This window comes from Heterocephalus glaber, unplaced genomic scaffold, assembly GCF_053883595.1.
Source record: "Heterocephalus glaber isolate CG9 unplaced genomic scaffold, H.glaber_assembly_v1.0 deba00001509, whole genome shotgun sequence".
Lineage (NCBI taxonomy): Eukaryota > Metazoa > Chordata > Mammalia > Rodentia > Bathyergidae > Heterocephalus > Heterocephalus glaber.
This window is the reverse complement of record NW_028258325.1, coordinates 37209349-37231113: the sequence shown is the minus strand read 5'-3', so window position 1 is coordinate 37231113 and position 21765 is coordinate 37209349. Positions and strand designations below refer to the sequence as shown.

Here is a 21765-nt window from a genome sequence, read left to right as displayed (position 1 = left end):
AAGGGCGTGTGATGACTAAACCACTACATGTGAGTGATTGGTTTGGCACCACCCTAATCCCAGTAGTCTGCATGAGATAAAAGTGGCAAAAGATGCTGTTAAGGTTTCTTGTTGCTTTTGCTACTTCTGCCACCATGAGCTGTTGCCCCTCTATCACCCTGTCTTGGAGCCAGCCAATTATGTACTGAAATCTCTATGAACTATAAGGCAAATAAACCTTTTTTCCTTTAACTTTGATTGTCGGGTAGGGTATTTTGTCTCAGGAATGATAGAAAAGTAACTAACAAACTAGTCCATGTAAAACTTATATTATGCTTTTCTCCTATTAGTCTAACTTTTGCCAACTTCATACTTTGATCAAGACAGGACACTGAAAAGATGGAGTGTTTTCTGCCCTTACACTTCTTGCACTCATTAGTCAGTTTTTGAATCAATGTTTACTAATAACAATGGGCACTGTACTAGGATCCACACTGTATAGAAACAGAAGTCTATTTCTCTGTCCCAGTGATCTTTCAGTTCCAAAAAAACACATTAAAATGTAAATATGGCATAAGTAGTAACATCAAAAAAACCTAAAATGGGAAGACCATCTTGGTTTAAAGTTATTACATTATTTTCAAAGAGAAGTTAGCATTTGACTTAGGTTATGAAGGGTGAGTAGTAAGAAAAACTGTTATGTGTTTCTATGTGGAGACAGAGAGAGAATAAGAAGAAGGAGGAGAAGAAAAAGAAAAGAAGAACAGGAAAAGAAAGAGGAAGAATAAGAAGGAGAAGAAGGGAAGGGAAGGAGGAGGGGAGGAGGAACAGAAGAAGGAGGGTTGAGAAGGATGGGAAGAAGGAAGGTAAAGAGGAAGGTAAAGAGGAGAAGAGAGGGGAAAGTAGGGGAGAGCAGGGGAGGGAGGGGAGGAGATGAAAGTAGAAATAGTAGGTGGAAGGATTCTTTTAATTCTTTGGGGAAGATATGCAGCATGGGAATAGCTGGGTCAAATGAGACTTCCAGTCCTAGATCTTTGAGCTGTCTCCATACTGATTTCCACAGTGGTTGCATCAGTCTACACTCCCACCAGCAATGGAGCAGGGTTCCTCTTTCCCCACAGCCCCGCCAGCATTTGTTATTGGTTGATTTCATGATAGCAGCCATTCTTTCTGGGGTGAGGTGGAATCTCAGCGTTGTTTTCATTTGCATCAGTGATATATGTGTACCCATGTTTACAGCAGCACCGTTTGTGATAGCTAAAACTTGGAAACATCCCAAATGCCCATCAACTGGAGACTAGATAAAGAAAATGTAGTTTTTTTAATAAAATAGAGTTCTACTCAGCCATAAAAAATGAGAAATTAGAGACATTTATAGCTAAATGGATGCACATTGAGGTGATACTCTTAAGTGAAATAAATAGAGCACACATGTATAAATACCAAATAGTTTCTCTGGTGTGAGAAACTGAAAGGACTAAATAAGGACTAAAACGTATAATAGCTAATGTGAAATAGGAAGAAAAGGGGCAAAGGGGAAGGGGAAGTGGGAGGGGTAGGGGAAAGGAAAGAAGGGAATGTAATTAATATGAGAAAGTGGAAAAATGGAAACAAAATCTTTGTAAATAGGGAGGGATGGAGGGGTTGAAGGGAGGGCTGGGCAAGGGTGAAAAAAAGAACCAAGAGAGGTTATGTAAAGGTGCAAATTTCCAATGATGAAATGTACCAATGATTAAAATGAATAATTGATTTTGCAAAATAGGAAGAAAAAGTCCAAAGGGGTAGGGCTAGTGGGAGGGGCAGGGGAAAGGAAAGAAGGGAAAGGAGAAATTATGAGACATGGAAAAAATGGAAACAAAGTCTTTTTAAATAGGGAAGGGTGGAGGGGGCGAAGGGAGGGCTAGGAATGGAGAAAAAAATAAGAACCAAGATGCATCATGTAAAGGTTCAAGTTCCCAATGAGAAACATATATGTGTTGTATACCTAAAATGTACCAATAAAAGAATTTAAGTAATAAAAAAAAGAAAAAGAAAAAAAAAGAAATAGTAGGTGGAAGTTAGAACTCCAAAAAAGAAAGTACCAAGCCTGTCTGTCATACAGAATGGTGAGTCATCTAATTGGGTGAAACATAGTGTTTGTTCAGGGATGTGAAAGAATTTGGAAAACTAGATTTCTTCAAGACTATAAAATGTTGTAATCGTTTAATTTTAATTTATATTTTTACAGCACTGCGAACCCATTGAATGTTTCTGACCAGTAAAATCACATAATCAATAAATATATTAACAAGGTATCAATTGTGATAGATGCAAAATGGAACAAGGCAGAGAAAACAGGAGATTATTGTCATAATATAGATATGAACTAAAATGGTGGCAGTAGAAACAGAAGAAGAAAGGCAGATGTGAACCTATTTTTAAGAAAAAATTAGAATTGCTTTGTACATAAATAGATGTGAGATATAATGGAGAATTGAGTCAAGTGCAATCCTAGACTATGAAAATATTACTACAGGAGGACAGAAAGGTAATACCAAAAAGAGACCTTGGGAATTCGAGAGCCTGAGAAGGTAGCTGCAGAGAAGGTACAGATTCAAGAGAGGATTGTGTACCAGAGATGAAGGGGTATTGGATATGAAGGAGTATCTGCTGGGTCAATTTAAACCAAGAAGTCAGGCAATATCAAAGTTGAGAATGAACCATTGTTTAGTGACTTGTAGGTAATTGATCAAAAATAGTTTTAATAAGTGTCAAAATAGAAAAGAGAAAGCAAGAGTTTAAACAGTGTACCTTACAAAAATATGAACCTTGACCATACATTGTGAAGTAGCTAAATGAGAAGGACACACCGATATTAATAATCATTAGGTATGTATTATGAATTATAGGTTTCAGTATTTAAAGTATCCTTCTAATTTTTGGTTTAAAGTTATCTGTCTTGAACTCTGATTTGGTTTTCCTGATATAAATATTGCAACTCCAGCTTTCTTATTGTATAAACTTGCCAGTTATTACTTTGACTTTACTTTTAGTTTTTGAATCATTTGTATATTTTTTGCACACATTGTATATGTGTATTGTTTTATAAACTAAATTGATTTTTATGTTCTATGCACTTTACATACATGATAATTTATGGATGACTCATATTTTTGAAGTAAACTATCATTATTTTATGATTGGTATATATATATTATGCTACATTTTCTGTTTCTCTAGATGAAGAGTTGTCTTCTTAAAAGTTATTTTTGTATTTAGAAGTTTTCTATTTTTTCAGATGTCACCCTTGTACTTAGATTTTATATTGTTTAATATCCCTTACCATTTATTTTCTGGGTAATGTGGTGAGCCACTGGCAAACATAGGGTCAGAGAGTGCAGGGGATGCAGTCCATGGAGCCTCTCATCCTGGCATCCAGAAGAGGTGCAGAAGAATAGAATGTGGACTTGAAAGGACAGATGGAGAACAACCAGTGCCCATTATTGCTCAGTGACAGTATTTGATACCTCATCATCTCCAAGGGAAACAGGAAACAGTAAGAAACTGGTTAAGCAAAGACTTTCCTAAAATCACTATGAAATCACTAAAGTTGGCTACATAAGCATGATAGTTGTAGAGATCTTGTGTAAAGCTTCTTAGACATAAAATTTACCTCACCTTTAGTATTCTTTTTTTTTTTTTTTTTCTTTCTGAGGCAGGGCCTTGCTATGTAGCTCAAGCTGGCCAGGAACTCACTATGTGGCTGAGGCTGGCCTCGAACTCAAGGTGATCCTCCTGCCTCAGCCTTCCAAATGCTGGGATCACAGGTGTGTGTCACCATGCCCGGCCTTTAGTATTCTCTTTAGTGGTAACTACTTCTTTTAGAATTTTTCCTTTTAGATGATTTCTTTTTAGAAAAGATTTTGATTTTGTTTAGCAAAGGTAATTAATTATCTACCTCAAAACATCTTTATATTTATCTCTCTCCTCCTTTCCAGTACTGCTCTGTTAGTTCAAGCTTTTGTCTATGAAGGCTCCCACTGACCCTGACAACAGTGAACTTAGGCCCTGAAATGACAGGGTGCTTTCTGCCCAGAGCCTGACTAAGCTACCTGAATATGACACAAAATAAATTCAGACAATGGCACTAGGAATTTCCCAGAGAAAAATCTTTTACTGATGATGTTTTCCAATTTGCATGTAATTTTCAATGATTTTAACTGCAAAATTAGCATTTAATTACCATTCAATCTTTTCTTTTTTGGCTTCTTTTAAGGAAACCCATTAATTAAGGTGAGAATTTAGACAAATCTGGTTCTGCTGAATAAGGGAAACTGACTTTGATCTTTACATAAAAATTAGATATTCAGTTGGATCCATTAATCAACATTATTCTCTTTGGTAGAATTTAGTTTCAAGTATTTAGTATTGTTGTCCTTTACTAAAGTTTCTTTTATACTGCTCTCAGTAAAGATATAAATTGTGCAAAATTTCTCATGTATTAGTTTTTCTCTTTGGTGGGCAGGAAAAGAGAATCAATTGTCAAAATTGTCCTTGGGGGCAAAAGAGACAAAGTGGTTTATAAATAGCAAGTGTACCCTCAGTCTCTTTCTCTTTCTCTTCCTCTGACACTGCAACAAATAGGATTTGGAATGCACTGATGGAATAAGAAAGTACATAACAAAGAATGGAAATAAGTAATAGTAAATGTAAAACACAATTCTTGGTACTTAAACATAACTTTTTTGCTTTTTATTAGTTACATACTAAATGATTACCTCTTTTACTCTATGTCATTAATCAGTGATATTTAGTGTTTAGTACTTAAGACTTCATTAGCTATATTTAAAACAACAAGTAATGAGCTCATTATTTATCTCCTCTCTGAACACTGGTAACAAAATACATATAAAATATGTATACATGTATATGTATCTGTATACAGATACATAATATACATTATACATTTGTGATACATACATGGTCCTGATTTAAGATGATTTGACTTTTCAAGTTTACAATGTGAAAAAATTACAGACATTTAGTAGAAACTACTTAAACAGGATCAAATCCAAGACCTCATATATGCTAGGCAAGTGCTCTACTACTGAATTATATGGCCAGCCCAGAAACCTTACTTTGAATTTTAAATGTAGGTCTTCTTCCAGGGTAGTGATGTGTATGTCATGATGGTCTCTCGTGACTATCATGTGGCACAGTGAACCACAGCTCCAATTGACCAGGCAAAAAGGAGATAACTGATCCTCTATGGTGAAACCGTGCTGTTAAACTACGACATTCTCTTTGATAGTTGTATTAAAAGCTTTTTTGATTTAAGATTTTTTTTCAGCTTATGATGAGTTTACAAAGATAGAACTTCATCACAAGCTGAGGAGCACCTGTACTTTTATATATAGCATATACTTTATAGTATATACTTATATACGTATGTTTTTTATTTCCCCCATTAAGTTTATTGGTACATTTTCAGTATACAATACAGTTATATTCATCATTGCGATCTTGTACCATTACATGAGTCTCTTGGTTCTTATTTTTTTTCCTCTTCCCTTGCCCTCCCTTCAATCCCTCCACCCTTCCTTATTTGCAAAGACCTTGTTTCCATTTTTTTCCTCTTCTCATATTTTTTCCTTTCCCTTTTTTCCCTTCTCCTACCCCTCCCAATTCCCCTGCTCTTTTAGACCTTTTCTTCCTGTTACACAATATCAGTTATGCATTTTGTAAATTACAATATCAAGATCTAAGAGACATTACCACAGATTTTACAGAATTTAAAAGGATATAGAAAGCATATTTCAAAAATCTTTTTTGAAATAAATTTGACAACTTCTAAGAAGTACCTTGGAAGACAAATTAATGAAACTAACTCTGGAGGAAATATAAAATTTGAATAGCACCTATTAAAGAAAGTATATTACTAGCTTGAAAACTTACCTATATGTCAACAGCAGGCTCATATACATTTTAACTGATAAATTATATCAAACAATTAAAGCAGAAAAAAGAAGGAACACTTCTCCCTCCATTTTAGGAAATCAACATTGTGCTAATCCTAAAACTTGATAAAGATAATAGAAGAAAAAAGTATGAACATAGATAGAAATTTGTTTAACAAAATAAACTATTGAAAGTCAGATCTGGCAGGATGTAGAAAGTGGTTTTGTTATAGGGATGGCAGTGTTGGTTCAGCATTGGAAGATCCACCCCCAAAAGTCATCATTTTAACAGAGGAAAGGAAAAAGCCATATGATCCTGTCACTAGTTGGAGAAAAAGTATTGGACTAAATTCTACAGCTGTTCATGGTAAAAGCTATCAGGAGACTAGAAGTAGAACAGAACCTTCTCAACAGATTAAAGACATGTACTCCATACTTCCAGCAAGAACGCCTTGTATAAAGGGAGAAGATACAATGCTTTCTCCTTAAGGTGGGGAACAAGGGCAGATATGCTTACTCTTTATCTGTCCATTAAACTTTGAAACCTAGGCCCCACCAAAATAGTCTGGCAATAAAATGACACAACTAGGATAGGATTGGCATGGCAGAAGCAAAATCTTTGTATGTAGATGAAATGATCATCTACAGAGAAAATACTAAGAAATCTCTAGGAGACCCTAGAACTTGTACTTGAATTTAGCAGGATTAGAAAACACAAGGTATATATAAAAATTCAGGTCTGTGTATACTTGCTATAAATGAAGAATTGGATATTGAAATTTAAAAGTTATGTAGGAGTACAAAGGACCCAGAAAAGTTAAAAAAAATAAAAGTGTTGGAAGACATTTAGTACCTAATTTTAAGACTTCTTCTAAAGCTACAGTAATGAAGGCAGTGTTGGTGTAAGGAAAGACATATAGATCATTGGAATAAAACAGAGACTCTAGAAATAGAACCACACATATATGGTCCACTGAGTTTTGAAAGATTATTTAACATTAGCATTTTATAGAATATAAACTCAATTCAAGAACCAAGGAAGAGATAATGTTTTCAGCAAACAGCACTAGAACATGTGGTATCCATATGTAAAAAGTTAACCTCAACTCTTTTTTTCCATACATGAAAATAACTTGAAGGGATCTATGAACCTAAATAAGAAAGCCTAAAAGTATAAAACTTTAAGAAGAAATTATAAGGGAAAATAGTTATGAATTCAGGGTAGGCAAGAACTACCTAGGATACAGAAAACATGATGTATAAAAGAAAAAAATTGATGAATGAGATTCCATCAATATTTAGAACTTTAAATGACATCATTAAAATGAAAAGTAGTCCTTAAACAGACCATATTTCCAATGCATATAACCTATGACCAGAATATATAAAGAATTCTTAGATCTCATTAATAGACAACCCAATTAAAATGTAGACATAAGAAGATGATAAATAGCCAGTATAGCACAAGGAATGGTGTGCAACTCTAGAATCAGAAAAATACTAATCAGTACAATAACAAGATTGAATTATACGCTCATTAGGGAGATGAAGTTAAAAGTTTTAAAAGCCTTGTCATGACTTTTTCTTTTTGTTGGATTCTCCCCCTTTGTGTTTAATTTGTCATGCCCAATGGATTCATTCTACTGGGTTTCCTGGGGTTGTGATCCTCATTGTCTTTTCCTAGGGTATTGTCTAAAATTTTTTGGAGTGCCAGTTTGGTATTCATGAAGTTCCTGAGGTGCTCTTTATCACGAAAGTATCTTATTTCTCCATCAATTTTGAAAGATAGTTTTGCAGGGCACATCAATCTGGGTTGGAGCCTGTTTTCCTTTAGGGCTTGAAATACATCACTCCAAGCTCTTCTTGCCTTGAGGGTTTGCAGTGAGAAGTCTTCTGTGATTCTGATGGGCTTTCCTTTGTATGTGATTTGTTTCTTTTCTCTCACTGCTTGTAGAATTTTGTTCTTCTGTTGGATTTCTGGAATCCTAACTATTATATGCCTATGTGTAGATTTTTTTTGATCAAGGCTATCTGGAGTCCTATATGCCTCACTTATCTGTATGTCAAGTTCTTTTCCCCTCCTTGGGAAGATTTGTGCCATCACTTCTGTGAACAGATTTTTTTTATGTCATCTGCACTCTCTCCTCTTTCTTCATTGACTTCAATCAGTCTTATGTTATTCTTCTTTGCATCATCTAGCAGCTGCTGGATTGATTTCTCGTGTCCCCTTACAATTTTAAAGCAATTTTTCTTTTCCTCCTCACTAATTGCAATCTTATCTTCTGTATGTGAAATTCTCTCCTCACATTGGTTCATTCTGCTGTGCAGACTTTCGATGGAGTTTTTAATCTCTTGGAAATCTGTTTGTATCTGTTTTATGGATTCCATTTGTTTCCTATGTTGGGATTCCATCATGTTCCTCAGATCTTCTATTTTTTTATCTATGTCCTCTCTAGATTTATTAATCATGTCTTGCACCATGAGCAAAATCTTTGCTCTTATCTGAGTAATTATTTCTGATTTCATTTTTCCCAGATCCTCTTTTGTTGCCAGTTCAGAGAGTCCAGGTGGTTGAGTATCAGATTGTTCCATCTCGTTTCCCTTTGGGGTTGCTGTAGGTGATGTGGAACTCTGTTTTTCAGGCTTGCTTATGTGTTTTCTCATTCCCATGGGGCGGGGGACTGCTTCTGGCACCCACAAGGCTCACTTTCCCTAGGGAGCTTCCTTCTGGGTGCTGGGAGCAGCTCACCTTCTCTGCCTTAGAATCCTGGGATGGCAGCAGGGGAGCTTCCTTCTGGGTTCTCTGACCAGCTGAGCTTCTCTGCCCTAGAAGCCTGGGATGGTGGTGAGGGAGCTTCCTTCCAGGTGCTGGGACCGGCTGAGCTTCTCTGCACTAGGAGACTGGCAAGGAGGTGGGGACCTTCCTTCCGGGTTCTGGGACCGGCTAAGCTTCTCTGCCCTCTGGGTCGGGAGCTGTGGGACTCAGTACCGTGGTCTAGTGGTCCGGTGTCCTCTGCGTCTTTATATATATATATATATATATATATATATATATATATATATATATATGTTTATATTTATACATAAGTACATTCATATACATATATATATATTTGTACTTTTCTCAGTTCATATTAGGACATATGAAAAATGTATACCACATGATACAGATCCATCTGCCCTCTAGAACACCTGCAGAACTAAATCTGGCAATCTCTTGAATGCTATATCAAATATTCCATCAACAAATATTTGAATGCTTAATCTCTGGCTAATTATTTTCCATGCCTTCTTCTTAGAAAAAATAAATTTAATTCATGCCTTTTACTATCAAAGAACTTTTTAATAAAACTAAAACACATTTTCAAAAACAACAATGGCACTAAATGTATATGAATGTAAGTTGTTTTATGAAATATGATTATTTTGGGAATTTATAAATAGAAAAATCAGAGTAATTAGAAGGTCTTTTATAAAAAGAATGATATGAAGCAGATGTAGCATTTAGCCAGATATTCAGAAGAGACAAGTGATCAATAGCTAAGGCTTTGCACAAAATTTTATATGTTTTAAACTTAAGACTAGAAAAATCATCCTAACACTTATTTATTGAGTGGTACATAGTACCTTTATTTTGAATTTTATTTGAATGGGATTGTATGGTTGTGCAGTATGATAACCTGGTATGAAATATTGATTGTAATACAGTGCAATAACTATGAGTATATTATTTGACCTTGCTTATAGTGTAATGACTGAGTTTATTACTTGGTTTTGCTAAATATTCCAGGCTTTAATTTCCTCTGTAGATGAAGAAAATTGTTGACATTATCTACTTTCTTGGGAATTTTAAGTAAAATATACACTTAACCTACTTTGAACAGTGTTCAATCCTTCACAACTAATACATGGTACAGTTGACAGTTTAACTCAATCTGAATCTGAATCCTGTATAGTGGGTGAGAGAGGGTAATAGAAAGATAAAAAGAATCCACATACACCAAAGCAGTGTTTCTCAAAATGGGCCAATCTACTTCTATCATAATCATGATTTTGAAAACTTTAAAAATATTATTCCACTGCTCAAGATGGCAAATGTAATCCACGGATTTATAGTCTGCTGTTCTCTTCACACTCTCAAAATGAGAAGAAAGGAAAAAAGAAGCTTTTGTTCTTGTAAACAATAAAGATAGAAATGGGAGAAGCTACAAAAAATGATTTTAAGACTTGATTCCTCCCATAAGAATTGAAAAGACTGGATTGGAGAGTTGACCTTTTATTATAGATGCCAAATTATCTTTAATCTCTTTCCTCTTTTTTTCCTTACTTTCTTTAGGGGTAGTAGATATCCAACATTTTAAACTTCATATTAGCTCTTGCTTCCATCCTTGAGAAGAGGATGAATTTTGAACAGCTTAAGAAAAGTGTCTCTGTCCAACCCCTTGTTGGACATTACCTATGTATGCCAAGTGGATATCCTGCAAAAGGCAGGTACATGAAGCAACAAATAGATCAGGCCAAAGATTTTACAGCTATTTTCAGGACTCAAAGTTACAAGCGAGCAGTTCTCTATAAACAGCCACAAAGAACCAATGTTTAAGAACTCCTTCTATGAAATTTTTGCCAGCCTGAACCTATGCAATTATATTTTATTCATATCTTTGCTCTGGAAAGAGGTTTAAACTAAACATCAACCAACCCCTGCCTCATTCCATGTTCCTATGGAATGGTCTTAGCAGATCCCTTTTCCTTAACACGTGTGTCTACAGTCTCTTATAGGTCCAGGAAATTAACAACCAGTTCTTAAGGTTGAGAGAGGAGCTGAATCTAAATAGATCAGAAACTTTAAGAAACCCAGGGAGACAACGTGGGGTCATCCAAAGGGCAGCAGGTGCTCTTTCACTTTAGCTTCCTGACATGTACTACCCTGAAAGAAACAGTACAGATCACTGACATTCCAGAGGTAGGCAGAATTGCTACAGTCTTATAATGCTTTTGTGCTATGCCCTAAATGTACCTGAAATAATGTCAATTTTCATTTTGGAATTAAAATGTTCCTGCAGAATGTTTTGACGTAAGGACATAAAAGAGCCAGGGGCACCTTTATCACTGAAAGTGAAATCCAAAGCTACAGGATGTAGAACAAATGGTGTTTTCTGTGGTGTTTCACTTCATAATTCCTTAGCTACTTGCTCCTGGACTGTTTAGAAATGGAGCACCCTCAGTGGGCTTCAGCGTTGGAACCAGAGATTCTGAGCATGCAAGTGTTGGTCAGTAATCAGGTTATACTTTGGTCTTTGGTATAATTCCAAAGCTAAAAAAAAAATTACCATTTGATTATCACATTTGTGTCCACTAAAAGGAACTGACTATAACGCTATTCTTTAAAAGGTCAGTAATCTTATTCATATACAAGACAAACCACATAATGAAGAAACATGAGGAAAATCTACTTTAAATGGTTGAAATTTGTCTTCTGTACACTACTAGGAAGGTTGCCAGTTTACCTTCAAAAAGACAAAGGAAAAATTTTCAAAAGCAAATTGGTCCTTGTAATACATTAGGATTTATTATTTAATCTGCAGTAAAGGAGATAATATAAATACTATGCAATGCATTGATGAAAGGATAATGTTTTGTCAAATTGAAGTTATTATAATTATAGTCATGTACAATTAGGAAGACATCCACTATGTTTTAGTCATGTACTGGCTCTTGATACTAACATCAACATAACATTGTGCTATGCAGCAATTATAATGATGGGCACTTAATTTATTAGAAGATGAATTCACAATTATAATAAAGTATTTCCGTGAACGATTAATAAAGCATGTTAGCTCATTTAGAATATCAAATCCTTTACATTGTCCCAGAAATATTATCTTTTAACATTGTGAAAATTCTTAGACTTTGTCAAATAAAATATGTGCATTAACTTACAGTACACTATTAAAGTGGATATTACAAAAATAGATTTTGATATTAATTATATCCACCACCTAAAATTATACTAAGATGTTCTAATGCATGTAGCAGTCTGCTCAGAGTGTCGTTAACAAAATGCCATAGCCTGGGTTGCTTAAACAGTAGAAAATTATTTTCTTGCAGTTGTAGAGCCTAAAGATCAATGTACAAAAGGATTGCTTTGTGGAGAGTGTTACACCCAGTGAGACAGAACCAACCAGAGACTGATATTAAATCCACACAGGAGTTTATTACCTGCCGGGACCCGAGCCTAGCATCGGACTCTAGCCCCAACTGGGGGTTGACAAACATGTTTTATACACCTTTGAGGCCAACAGTTTCTAGGCCCTCCTATGGGATAGAACTAGTAAAGCAAGCAAAAGGTACAGAAGCAGAACATCCTGCTGTTAGAACATTTGTAAAACAATAGTTGATTAATTGTTATTTCTAAAGAGACTTTCTAAGGGGAGGAGGTTTTTAAGCTTCCTCCTTCTGAGTTCATCTAAAGGGCAGGCAGGTGGGTCAAACAGCAATATGGAGTCTGTCTTGCTAACTAGGGTCCTTCAGTGAGTCCTATCTTGCTGGTGTGCAGCTGGCCACCTTCTCGAGGTGTCCTCACATGGCCTCTCCTATGCGTGCTCACTGAAGAAGTGAGCACAGCCTTTAACCTCCTTTAACCTTCACTACCTCCTGCAGGACCTCAGCACCAAAGAAAATCACATTGGGCTCAAAGGCCCCAAAATATGAATTTTGGGAGGACACAGTTCAATATGTAATAGTGTACATAAACCCAAAGCATATTCTGCTTTTCATTCATTTTTTTAAAAGTATTACAGAAAAATATGATGTGAGCTTAGATGTTCCAGTTTTTAACCTGTAAAGAAGCAAGGAAGCATTTTAATGTTTTTGTGTAACACAAATGGTCTTTGGAGCACTGTGGAAATAATGAAATGCTAAAATGATACTGTTTAGTTGCAAAACAATTTCAGTAGGTCCTAATGGAATGCAAATTAATGGTCCTCTGTTAGTCTGAAGTGCTCTGACAAAACACAATAAACTGAATAGGTAGCTTATAAATAACAAATTTATTTCTGACAGCTCTGAAATCTGAGAAGTTCAAGATGAAGGGACCAGCAGATTCAGTGTCTGGTGAAGATGTAGTCATCCTAGATGGCACCTTCCCACTAAGTCACCACATTGTGACAGGGCAGCCCTCTAGGGTATCTTTTAAAACATGACTAATCTCATTTCTAAGGGCTTTACCTTTATGACCTACTCACCTCCCAAAGGCCTGCCTCCTAATACTCCCACGTGAGTGATCAAGTTCCAACAAATGAGTTTGGGCAGACAAAAAACATTCAGGCATGTTCACTGGTGGCCTAGAGATTGGATACATCTGTGTTATAATAAAAACCCATATTACAAAAAGGTAGTTTGGCTACTTACACACATTAACTGTATTATATATTGTATACAGCTCCAAATAATGTCTTCACTCAATGCATCCTGGGCAAACCAGGCATGTCCAAAATGCAGGTCACAGATTTGACATGCCTGCCACTAGTACCCTTTTTAACATGTATAACTCTTTATATTTATAATTTGCTTTTGTGATGCTCTCGCTTTAAAAATGTAGTGATACAATTAAATATATGATTTCTCATTTACTTAGATGTCAAACAACCATCCTTAATATATGATTTCTGTATTATTTTTAAATTTGAGATGATTCTACTCCAAAGTTCAATAGTACCAAGTAGCAGCACTTGAATCTATGTCTTTTAGAAGAATTTCCTTTTCCCTAATTTCTTGCTCCATATTATAAGAGCACTATAAAATTTATAATTCTAAATAATGTCTGTTGTTGTTGAATTTTGTGACTTAAAAGCTGAAAGAAAGAGTTTGGGTAATTCATGGTAAGATGATTTTTTTTTTAATTTCTTGGATTCAGAAAAGCATCTTTGTTTCATATGAGGAAAGATGGATCATCCTCAGTTGCCCGAGTGTGGGGAAAAGACTGATAATTACAGGAAGTAGAGAAATGGAGCAGTGTCAAGTAAAATTTGCCTTCCTAAAAGGTCCTAAGTAGCAGAAGGTAATGTGCTACCAGTTGTTAAGCAATATAATGATGTTAATAGCCATTAGTCATTAAGTGACAGTTACTTGGCAGCCATTGTATCAGCCAGCAGGCGGTTCAAATTCAGTGTATAATTTTACTCTTGTAAGTGTTTGTGTAGACTTTAGAATTTTCTCTCATGTAACAAATGAGTGAACTGAAGTTTAAAAAGGTTAACTTGCTTGATCAAGGTTTCACAGTAAGCATCCAGGTCAGAATTCATACTTATGACTCCTTTCCATACCCATGTGTGCTCCCTTTATGTTACAATTCCCATTCTTTTTTTTTAGTTTCCACAAAAATATATTTAATAAAGTTGTAATATAAAATCAAACACAACATTTTATCTGTAGTTCAAACCCGTTTATGTCTAACTGGGAGTGCTTTATATTTTGGAAGACTAACAAAACTTAAAACATATTTATATATATTTACAACTCAGGTAGATGTAACTGAAAAGCTATGAAATTCACAGAATTTTAGAGATTTACAGGCTGGAAGTATCCTATTTTTGTCTGTAATTAAATATACTGTTCTAATGATGAACAACATTTTAATATAAACCAAAGGGAAGAAATTGGGAAGGAAATAATATGGTTTAAAAAGTTTTGTGGCAGAAACACTTAGAAGATAAAAAAGTAATATAAAACTGATTTAATGGCCAAGATTTCCCATGGAATCCCTGACTGTCACGTCTGGCAGCTGAGGTCAGTCTGTGAGAGGTCGGTGTGCGGTGCTGCTAGGCACCCCGGACTGTCTTCTCTTTGCGGCAGAGCTAACAGCGGGCAGCCCTGGCTGAGAGCTGCACATGTCTCCACCCAGCCTTATGTTGAAATTTATTCCTGAAAGATTATCTCAACATGCTGCAAAAGGGTCCCTTACACCTCGCAGGGAAGAGGGGTCACAACATACATCATATACAGAAATTTATCACAATAAAGGTTCCAAATCCTATTCTGTATTTAGAACTAGGCCATGACAATATGTGAACCATCCCATTCCAGATGACATTCCACATTAAAGCAGTAAACATCTGTTTAAAAATACAGCATAGAATTTTTTAAAGAAAGGTACTGCTGCTGTAAAAAGTTGCCCAGTGATCATTCCTATTTAATATATAGTTACAACATTTTCTTGCCACATTTTTCTCCATCAAGAATATTCAAAGCAGTTTCCTAATATGCAGCATTTGGATGTATATACCATGTTGGCTCTTAGAATGATAAACTCATTTTTATTTTGTAATAAAAGAAAACTTCTAGTGGAAAAACACATGTAAAATTAGAATTTTATAATTTCCAAAAAGTAAGCTGCCTTTGTTAACAAAGGTATTTGCATGTTTTGAGCCTGTGAAAATATTTTAAAGCTCTTATAAAACTTAAAATTTCTTTTGAAAAGTTAACTTAAAAATTCTTGCGTGTTGCTGGGCTTACCACTGCTGTCTCTGCTCCAACTCAGTGAGAAGAGCCTGTCTGTAGGCTTCATACATTTTAACAATTTGTTCCAGTTCCTTCATGAAGAGCAACTTTAGCATTCCCTGGTATGTATCCAAGTCAGCCAGCTGAAAGAGTTCCCACTTCAGAATGTGGTCATATTTCACAGGGGCTCTAGCATAAGCTTGAAGCCAGTCAGGAATTTCTGCAGTATGGTATGGATTTGCAGGTACCAGAAGAGACTGATTTGTCTCAGTTTGCTGTGGCTTGTATGTGACAGGAGGAGGCTAGTCATACCGAGGTACATTAGGAGCACAGGGATACCTGTACTGAGCCTTTTTATTTGTGTGATCTACATAGTAGTTTCCAAATTCTGAAGATTCAACTCGTTCCCATCCAGGAGGAAGTCCTCATTTAGGAGGAATTCCTTCTCGTTCAAGAGGATGGCTCCAATGAGTTGTGTTTGTGTTATGATCTATATAATATTTTCCCCCTCTCATTGTCCAGTTAACAGACCAGCCGGGAGGAAGGGTCAAGTCTTCCGATCCATGGTTAATTAAATTTCCTTAAGATGTAGCAGAAACTCTCCCAATACCTGAAGAATGCTTCGCCTGATTTTGTAGCATTCTTTGGAAGAGATCATGGTTGTATTCATGGTATCTGTTCTCTTCATCCACACGATCTCCAAGTTCCCGCCTTCTCTGACCATCAAAAAAAATTATCTGAATAATAATATAGAGAACTGGAGTCTCCATTTTCAACAGCAAAATCAACTTCTGTCAAAAATGACTGAGATGAACCATACTCCCGAGGGACATCTGCTAGACTCCTGGAAAGGTAAGAAGGTGCAGATAATCTGTTGCTTTCCCTTCTCATTGTTTCATGAGGTGTTCTTTGAATTGGAGTTCTAAGGAAACTCTAGTTTCTTGAAACTACTCCATCTCCAGAAACTGAAAAAGCAGCAGAGCCTGAATCTGGAAGATAGATATCAGTTTGTCTTGCAACTGTGGGACCTTGCCATATAAATGAAGGCATGAGATTCAGCAGCAGAGGCGATGTCTCCTTGTTTTACGTACTTCCCCTGCACCTCGGCCGGCTTGGACACTTCGTTTTTTGTTTTCTTTCGGAACAGCATCCTCCTCGACGAGGCCTAGGCGCCGTCCCCGCCTTCCCCGGCCGCCGCTCGCCGCTTCTCCGCAGCCCGGGGACGCTGCCCAGGGACGCCGGGCCCGGGCCATGGTCCCCCTCCAGCCGCCCTGGATCCGCTACTGCTCCCCCGGCCAATTCCCATTCTTCTATGTTAACGAAGCCTATATTTTAGTAATGTCAGTTTACAGGGTACTTTATATTTCTAAGTAATGTAAATGAGTAAGTCAATGAGTGTTTTCCCAAAGATGATGTGAAAAGATGATCACATATAAATATGGTATACACCATAAGCTAGCCAGGCATGGTGATGCACACCTGTAATCCCAGTACGTTGGAAAGTAGATGCAGCACAAGTGCAAGCCCAGCCCAGACAACTTAGCAATTTAGGGCCCCTCTTTCCCAAAATAAAAAAGCCTGGGGATGTAGCTCATTAAGAATGCCCTGGGTTCAATTCCGAGTTCCACAATCAGTCAGTCCCAGAAGCTATGAAACACTTGGGATAATCTATTTATCTGTGGGTAATGTGTGTATGTGTGATACTTTATCTTGAGCCACCCCCTTCACGTGCCCTACATCATTCCTTCTTTGATATTTTTTATGGTTTTCCAACTACTTTGGAATTCTTATTTATTTAATGCATCCAGTTCTACTAATACTTAAGAAACAACTGGAATCTAATCCTTCTAGGAACTTTTGTTGAGTATTTTAGTATATGTGCTGCCAAAGCAAGCACTGTTGAGTATTTTAACCAAGTAATACCATTGCTGTTATAGTGTATTCTCAGATCTTAGTTCTTGATAATAAAACACATGGTATTTTTCTCTACTTGTCTAAACTGTAACCATCATTGGCCTCTCTACAGTAGGCTTTTAGTGCTCAACCATATTTAAAACCAAAATCAGTTATTTGATTAATGAACTGTCAAATCAAATATGTCTTTTAAATTATGTATTTGGTATTTGGTCCATTTGTTGAAACAAAGAACCAAGGGCACACATATATTCCTGCCAAAGCAATATGTTCAGCAAAACTAAATTGTTTTAACTTTTTCTGTTCCCAAACTTCAGACATTCTATGTTAGAGAAACTGATTTCCCATTCACTGTGAGATAAGTTTATCGAGTGACTTCTCTGCATTGGGTTCATCGTAAAGCACTGAAGCTCTAGATTTAAATCAGATCCAGTCCATACTTTAATGAATGTGGGCACTTATTAGAGGAGAAGGACTTGTACTGATAAATAAATTAAAATATCCAACAAGTTTGATGGTATACAGGGACTTGGAAAGAAACATATGTCATCAGGGGAAAGCTGCCACCTGGAAATCTAGTGGCTCCATAGATTGGCATCAACTTATCAACATAAACATGACAAAGTTTTTATTTTGCTGGCCTGATAATTTTGCCTTAACAACTTGACAACTTAGTAAGTTAACAACTTAACAATGGTGAATCTCAGGTGTATATTTCCACTGTCCATTTATAATTACAATCCAGGTAAACAGATAACCCATTTATACTGTGATCAAGTTTATGATGAGTGTTAAATCGACTCATTAGCTCTATAATTACTAGCATATGACTGGTGAAAATAAATAAATTTATGCTTTAGTTCTCAATTCTGTAAAATAGTGACTAGATCAATGCCTACTATGATTGTTGTCAGAGTTAAACAAGAATATATCTATATTTTTACATCTACATACTTACAATAGTTTCTTGCACAAGTATATGTGAAATAATAACATAATATTATTTGAACATTTAATGATGTGGTTCATAACAGCCTAATGTATACAGTGCCACAGCAGGGTTATAACAGGCAAGAAACCTGAACTGTTGACTTACTTATTCACTCATTTAATCATTTGTCAGTATCTATTGAGCATCTAACATGTCATTAATGGTGCTTAATATTGTTGATTTAAGTCAATCAAATTAATGTCTCCTTTAACAAGCTTATATTGTAATAGGAAATCTGTTAAATAATTAGAATACAATATAATGGTTATTATTACACAGAATGTGGAAGTATGTGATGGTAAATTTTATGTGTCAAATTGACTGGGCCATGTGGTGCTGAGGTATTTGGTCAAACATTCACCTGGCTGTTTTTCACAAGGGAGTTTTAGGATGAGATTCACATTTAAATTGGTAGATGAAGAAAACCATTTTACTCTCCTTCATGTGGGTGGACTTCATCCCATCAGTTGAAGAACTGAATAGAAGAAAAAAATTGATATTGATCTTCCTCTGAGTAAGATAATTTCTCCTACATGGCAAGTTTCAGACTGAAACATTAGTTTTTCTCCTACATTTGGACATCAGATTTTCTGGGTTTCAACTTTGGCTTTTGGACTGGAATTTATCATGAGCAATCTCAGTCTTCAGAGCTTTGGGCTTGGATTATTGCTAAAGCAGCAACACCAGTAGCATCACCATCTACTTTTTTGGACATTTAGCTTATCAGGGAACCTGGCCTATCTTGAGACTTGAAAGTCTCCATAATCACGTGAGCCAATTCTTTTAAATATATTTCCCTTCTGTCTTCTTCCCTTTCCTTCCTTGTCCTTCCCCTTTCTTCCCCCCACCCTCCCATACTCTCTATTGATTCTCTTTCTCTGGAGAACCTTAATAATATGGGGAGCATTTGGTTATTATTCCTAATATTTGCTTCCATGTAGACAAGAGATTAACCTAGACTTTTCATGCATGTAAACAAGATTTTTCTGTCTTGTCACTCAATTTTTTTCTTGTGCGAAGTGAATTTCCTTAAAAGAGACTTTACTATAAGAATCTATAAGAATACTGGGCACACATGATCTCCTATCCCCCCATTCTTCCTTATTCACTTATTGCTTTCCTCTGTCATTCATTGAGAAAAGACTGTGCTCAAGTGTCCGCCATTGCTGGGAATTGCACAGATTTTCCCAATTTATAGTTCCAACTAGAAAGTACACTTACTAGCAAATATAAGATACATTCTTTAATATTAACCTTATTAGTAAAGGGGGAGGTAATTTTGTTTACATTTGTAATGATCTTTTGTCTAATTAATTATTTGGTAGATAACTCGAATCCCAAAAACTCTGTGATCCAGGGAAAGAAGTGCATATATGAAGGACTTAAACTAACTTGAGATTCAGGATAGGCCTGCTGAAATAAGTGACTGCTTGGACACTGATGATCTGAGAGAGGGAGGAAGAGAGAGAGACACAGAGAGAGAGAGAGAGAATTGGCCCATCCTCACCTGCACCTGGGAGTGAATGGCCTATGACTCTTACTGCTTCCTGTTATCTATGTTGAAAAAAATTTTTTTACACATGTACATTTTGTCAGTCTTCTTTTTAGGTTACATTTTTACTTTCTGTTGAAGGAAAATTTGCATTAATACACCTAAATTATTGCCTTTTTAAAAGTTACCTTTCTATCATTTAACAATAATAGCAGTAGCTATGAATTATAGAGTATTTACTGCCAGGATCATGAAAAGAATTTTATAAGCAAGATCTCATTTGATTTTTATAAACATTCATTAAGGTCAGGCATGGTGGGACATGCCTGTAATCCTAGCACTCGGGAGGCTGAGGCAGGAGGATCTCCATTAGTTCAAGGCCTGCCTGAACTACATAATGAGACCCTCTTAAAAAGCAACAACAACAACAAAAATTTATTAGGGATAAGATGATAAAATCAAAGGTTAGGAGGCCAAGTCACAGCCCCAAGGTCACATAGGTAGTGAGAAGCAAAAACTTGGTGGAAACCAATTGTATTCTTTTAACTCAAGTATCTTTACTACCAAAACTTATTTTTTACTTTCTTAAAAGCTCATGTTATTTCAAAGTGTTGGATTACTCATTTTCACTCTTTGTTAATTATAAAATAATACCTGAACAAACTTGTATAAGATCAACACTATAGAATATCCGATCTCTTTCACTGGAAAACCACTCAAGTTATAAGACCTTTGATACTGTGTAAATTGTGTGTTCCTTGTTTGGAAAAAATTATATGATTATTGTATTCACTGAAACCTATACAGAATTAGCTGTAATGAGGTGTCACATGATATACAAAATTAGTTTTCACACAAGTCAATATACACTTTCATACTTCTTCCTCAGTATCAAACTTCACCTCCTTAAAACTTTCTCATGAACACTTTCAAAATTCTGAAATATATGCTTGGAAATTAAGTTCTATTCAGCACAATTTTGCTAAGTACTAACAATATGCAAAGCATTATGTCAGGAACAGTGGAGAATACAAATTCTAACTTTAAGGATATTTCAATGTTTCACATTGTGATTTCTTATTCTCATTTATATTCACAGAAGTAATTTTATTATTTTAAAGTGATCTTCCTGTTTTCATTCCCCTATTTGTTTTGTTGCCCAATATAAATGAGAGATGGGTCCTTCATAAACCATATTTTTATTGCTTTAAACCATAGTAAAGGGAAAAGACAGGTGAATAAGAGTTTTCTGTTCCCAACTAAAATTTTAATAGCACCTAGAACACTATAATCATAAAAATAATTGATTATGGTGTTGATGGCAGCATTTATTTCCTGGGCATTTTATTTGATTGAAAGAGCATTACAATGAATGAGAGGCTTTATCCATTTTAAATATCACAAATGGCTTGCAAATATCCCTTTATATCCTGAAACCTTTTTGAGATATGTGCAATTATCTGCTCCAAATTAACAGTGTCTATAAGACACTTTGTGTGCCACCTGTTCCTCAAGGAACAAGGCAATAGAAGGAAACAAAGCAGGCAGAAGAAATGAAAACATGGTGAGGAAAAATCCCTCCTAGCAAAGGTTGGAATTTGTGGAAAAAGCGTATTTCTTTTAATATGCACCTACTGTCTTACAGATGTAACATTAGTATAGATTTCTGGAATGCAAACTAGAATTTTGCTTTATGTTAGTTGGAACATCACATTATAGCCCAAGTATATACGTTGTAGACATTAAATGAAAAATTTAACACAGTGATTGATTTTGTGTGGCCTTATCATGGCCTCAATCTTCCATGTTGGATCTACACTGATAAGATGTTAATTAACCCCCCCCACACACCCTTTTTGGAAGCATTGCAGAAAATGAGAACAGAAGGAAGCTGAAGAAAGTCTTTTTACCTGCACCATGAGTCTAGATTGAAAAGAGGAAAAAAATTTTTT

At 35.8% G+C, this 21765-nt stretch overlaps 1 pseudogene; it reads right to left on the bottom strand.

The window, feature by feature from the left end:
* Positions 1-15594: 15594 nt before the first annotated feature.
* LOC101701722 (protein salvador homolog 1-like) lies at positions 15595-16566 on the bottom strand (annotated as a pseudogene).
* Between the last annotated feature and the right edge of the window lie 5199 nt (positions 16567-21765).